Source organism: Teleopsis dalmanni, chromosome 1 (genome assembly GCF_002237135.1).
Source record: "Teleopsis dalmanni isolate 2A chromosome 1, ASM223713v2, whole genome shotgun sequence".
Lineage (NCBI taxonomy): Eukaryota > Metazoa > Arthropoda > Insecta > Diptera > Diopsidae > Teleopsis > Teleopsis dalmanni.
This window is the reverse complement of record NC_051846.1, coordinates 144,537,983-144,543,633: the sequence shown is the minus strand read 5'-3', so window position 1 is coordinate 144,543,633 and position 5,651 is coordinate 144,537,983. Positions and strand designations below refer to the sequence as shown.

At 25.7% G+C, this 5,651-nt stretch overlaps 1 protein-coding gene across 2 annotated transcripts in view; it reads right to left on the bottom strand.

Annotated features, from left to right (window-relative positions):
* LOC119669188 (rho GTPase-activating protein 21-A) overlaps nucleotides 1-5,651 on the bottom strand; it is a 186,605-nt gene that overhangs the window by 40,117 nt on the left and 140,837 nt on the right. The window lies entirely within an intron of this gene.

The window sequence follows — 5,651 nt, the reverse complement described above, 5'->3', positions numbered from 1 at the left end:
CAATTTTTGAATAAAAAACGTATGCTATTAACAGTTCATTGGATTTCCAATGACAATTTTAATAATAAATTTGTAAAATATAAAATATTGTATTAACATATTGTAAATGTTTTTTTAAAAATACTTAATTTAAACTAATTTCATTTGAACACATTCGTGTTACATCTTAGTTTACAAGTTTTGACAAATGAAATTGGAGTTGCAAAAGGATGAACTTTAATTACACATTCTACACTGTAAACATTTTTGGGTTTTTATAGGACAAAATGAATTTGCACAGCAGCTGCAAAACTCTATCAAAAATGAAAACTGCAAAGTTTATCTTAATTTCATGAAATAATAAATATTTGTGTCACATAGGGTGTTTTTAGAAAATTTGCTGAATAAGTTTGTTTTGTAATGCAATATAAGGATACAAACTTTTTAACTTTATTATGGTTTACTATAATATAAATAGAGCAATGAGAACCACCCCGACAGCAGCCCTTAAGATAGCACTCCCCCACTTCACCTATTTGTTAAAAAGGAAGCAATGACTTTTACAGATACCTATGCTCAAGTTGACTAGTAATCGATCAACAAGATCACTCAATAACTCCCTTTTAGGTAAGGAAATGCAATTGATAGACATCACCATGTCTAACAATTGCTCACCTAAATTTGACTTCCACCAATAATTCTTAGTTCTTATACCAGACAGGAAAGACTGGGAACGGAACATACCTCCATTCGGTGGAGACTACCATCTGTGGTACACGGATGGCTCTAAAACGATGGAATGAGTGATGGAATACACGAAATTGAACTTTGTCTAAGGGAATATAAAGGGAAACCCATCACGGAAAAAAAAATATATTTTCTCTGACAGCAAATCAACACAACGTTGACCTCGAGTAACATCAAAACTAATGTGGCAATGGCTTCAACTTCTTAAAGATCTTGCTGAAAGGAACAGGGTCCACTTAATATGGATCCTAGGACACAGTGGATTTATAGGAACTAGAAAACTGATGAACAAGCCAGAAAAGGAGGCGGTCTCATATTATATTGCGCCAGATTGATTGAAAAAGTAGCTCAGATTGATTGTCAAAAAAACATCTATCAAATCTACGTATTACAAGGGACGATAGTTGCAGATTTTGTCACAAAGAAGAGGAAACAGCAGAACACATTGTGTGTCAATGTGATAGTCTTGCTAGACTCAGACCAGTACTAATCAACTACCTAAAGTGGGTTTGTCATAATAATCCTCAAAGGATGTAGTGACGTGGTGACAAGTTCCCTACCCGTTTAAAATCTATCTATCTACTATAATATATCATTTTTCTGTGTCTATCAAATACTATTGCTTTATATGGCTTATTTCATACATTTAATATTTTAAATAATTTAGAATAATATGTATTAAAAAATATCACTAGGATATGTTGTTGATATTTTTTTTAAATCTCAAAGAGAAATTTTTCATTCACATTTAAATGCATCTCTAAAGACAACATAGTAGAACCAAAAATTAAAAAAAATCCTCAACAAAAGTTTTAACTTGGACTATGAAATAAGAACAAAATGCAAAGTTTATGGCAAATGGCACAACAAAAGTTTAATATCCAAGAGCTATGCTCCTTTATTTCTAACGCCTGGTGTGTAATTTAAAACGATGCTGGAAGTAAAAATTCTAATTCTTAACTTCTTGGCATAAATGAAAGTCAAAAGGATTTTAGTTCTCATTGACAGCAACTGTGTTGCACTTTTGTTGCATTTTATTCCATTTTATTCAGAAAGTTTGATGAAAAATACTGAAGCTCTACTTGATGTAGCAAGACAATAAAGTAGCCAAAAAGTTCATAAGAAAAAAAATTAATGGAATTTTAAATTTTTAACATTTAAAAAATATATACAGATAACAATTATAAATTTTAATTATAAAAAATTTTTAATTCTTTAATTCATTTAAATACATTAATGTCATGATAATAAAATTGTCTGTTTGTCTATTGAGAACGTGTTATAATGAAGAAATTTAATTTTTTAAAATAAGATTTATTTTTAGAACAAATAATGTCTCTATAAACAAAATAGTATTCAAGTTTAACAATTAAAAATAAAAATATAATTAATTAATATTATATTATAATATAATTAAAAATTAATTAATATAATAAAGCAAGTAAATTTGTTAATGAACTTTTACAGCAAATTAAAAAAACATCAGAAAAAAGTTCAAATATACAAGTCAAGTACAGCATTGTAATGAGTGCTGACTCTGAGCTTTAAATTTGGCAGGGCACGAGTTCAATCCCTGACACTTCCAGTCTCTAAAAAGTATTTATGAATAATTATATATAAGAAATATTTTCCAGACCAGTGACGATGGGTATTTGATAATACTCGAAGCAGTTGGTTAACCAAAAATTCAATTAATTAAAAATAATATAAAAAAGAGTTATTGTTGTGTACTTCACTATTTTTCGAAACCTCTCTACGAAATTAATTTTTAATTATTTATTTTTTTTTGTGGATAATGCCAAATATTTATCATCAGTGGTGTTTGAAAATATCTAACAAAATTGGTTTAGTAGTTCATTTATAAATTTTTTAGCTTGCAAATATATTGGGGAATATTTAAATTCCCCAAATTAATAAAACTGACGTTTTTGCGATTGTTTTTTAGAAAAGCTATCATGAAACTATCCATAATTTTTGAAAATCTTAAGAGCTAGAACAAACATGATAGTGTTAGTATTCAATATTTCGAATAAGGAATTTGTTACACTAAAGTATTTAAAAAGTATTATAAATTCTATATATATTGGACAACTATTGTTTTTCTATCATTCTGGCGATAGTTTCCCTTACAAACTTGTATTAACTTTGTTAATAAAATTATTGCAAAAAGATATACCGCAGCTATTTTATTTGAGCTGTCCAATATCAAATACTGTATCAAATTCTAGACTTGTGTAACTTAAGATTGTTGTTATTGTTGCACAAATGAAACATTAACTGGCATCATTTTGGAAGAAACGCATAAACCACAGCTATATAAATGCATTTAATAATTGTTACCTGTTTGATTTTATAATAATTAATTAAACTTTTTTGAACTCATCATCATCAATTTGGTTGAAATTTGTTAAGGAGCCTTTTTTTTGGAATAAATTTACCTTTACCAGAAATTAAATTTTTATGATTTTACTCAAATCGAAGAGAAGTCAATTTTTGTATTTCTTATATAGTTTATTTGTTTTTCATTAGAATAAAATTAATAAATATTTTTATCATAAAACATAATTATAATACAAAAAATTTATTTAAGTTAAAAAAAAAATTTATCATATGAAATATAACATAATACCACAGTAGTAATAAATTCACAAAATTAAGATTGCATCATATCCAACTAAGGATGTTTTTTTTAAAAACAATATGATATATGACAAAAAAATTAATGATTCAAAATTTTTTTTAATTATTTTCCTATAGAGGAAGAAATATTTTATTAATTTTACGAATTTATTAAAACAAATTACTAATAATAGATTATTTATGTATATAATTATGCATGAATAATGAACAGTTTTTTATAACAGTTTTTAATTGTGTACATATTTTTTCATTTTCAAATAGTATCAAAATAAGTAACAGGTAGATATTTATAATAATAAAAATCGTGTGTTTTTATTTAAATTTCATATATTAATTTATATTTATTTAATTTGAATAGCATAAATTAAATTTGACCTCATCTTTTCATATCATTTTTTACTTATACCAGCACAATTTTTTTTGTTTATATAATATTTATTTTTTTGTATGAAGTATATGGTTATATTAGTGTTAATATATTATAAAAAAATATATGCTTTTTATTTTAAAAATTCGTTTGTGCGACTAATATAAATATTTGATTTTATTCGCTCAATTACAGCAAATGGATTATTTTTTTCTCTTTAAAAATAATACTCTTATATTACATTATTTTTTTTTTTGTTAATTTTAAAACAAATTATTCGGATTGAGATGAAGAAAAAACATAGAAAACTAATATATATTTTATTAATATAACCATAAATATTTTAAATATTTCATTTCAATAAATTTAGCTAAATTTATTCGCTATGACGATCTAATAAGGCTGCACTTCAATTTTGAAGCATGAACTGCACGAAAAAGTTTAAATTAACAAAATTCTGTACTAAAATTTGCTGCACTTCAAAGTTTTTGGGTAAAAACTAAAAAGGCGTAGAAATTGAAGTGCAAAAATAAAATAAGTCAAGGAACTACAGAACTAAAGTCTACTCTTGCTTGAGCATATGACGCCATTGAAACTATATACATTTTATAGACGAGTATATATGTTGCTCAGTTTATGATATTAAGTGTTTAATATTTCGAAAAAGAACCCACTTTTTAATTACTTTATAGAATAATTTTGATTGTCTTATTAGTGTAGAAAGTGCTTTTGAAACTCAATGGTTCCCACAAAAATTTCCAGGAGTAGTAGCTGCTACTTTGACAATTGTTTATTTCATAGTGATAAGGTTTATTATGTAATTTAACTCAATTTTATAAAATTATTCACGTGAAATGCTTTTTATTTTCTTAATGAATCAATATTTTCTTTTTGTCATAATACAAATATATTTTATTAAAACATACAAATATTCACAAATAATTTTATTTGTAGTTCAAAATTTTTCAATATGTTTGACTTCATTATATTGAGATAATTAGTTTTTATTTATATATCATATTTCAAGAAAAATTGTAATTATAAGGAAAAAATAATTATTAGCAAACTTCCCTAGTACTTTTTGAAATGAAGTCACTACCTACTTAGAGAAAAAAAATTTTTATGTGTTGGATTTAAAGTAGAAATTTATTGTGTGAATTTTTTTTAAATAATTAATTTTACAAGAAGTGTAAAATAGTGAGAGTCACGCGTTATATAAATCAATGAAAGTTTTATATTTTTATAAGCAATAGTAGAAAATGTGCATATGACTTATAATAACAGTTTTTTTGTAGCGAGTGTTATCCTGAATGCTTAGCAATTAAAAGAATTTGGGTTATTCTGCAAGACTCCAATTTGTCAAAGAGGCCCCGTAAATTATAGGTAACATATTGACAAGTATCCATGCTTAAGATCTAAGGCTATTCAAACATTACATTCAGATGATAAGTTTTTAGGTCTAAGAAGAACTCAACATAGAATAATAATAGTTTTTTTTAATTAATAAATTTTTATCAACTACTACCTTTTGAAAATAGAATTGAAGGGTACCTATGATCGAATACAGTTTACCAACCGAAATACTAATAATCATACGTTAATATTTAAGACGAAAGGCAATATAAACATTTTATTTGGATCATCAACGGTAACAATTATAAGGATTTTAGAGAAATTGTGAAAAGTAGTGAACTGCAACAAAAAGATTTTAGTCTAACTTGATACACCTTCAGATTCATAGTTGGTTTTCTAGATATGTAAGCTTGTTATACCTCCCGAATACGGAATTTAAGGACATACAGTATTGTAAGGTAAGAAGTTCAGTACTTTCACTTCAAATATTAAAAATTCATGGGGTAATGCAATCATCTTATAGGACTCAACAAGAAGTCCTGGATTAAAGGATGCTGTCAAATTT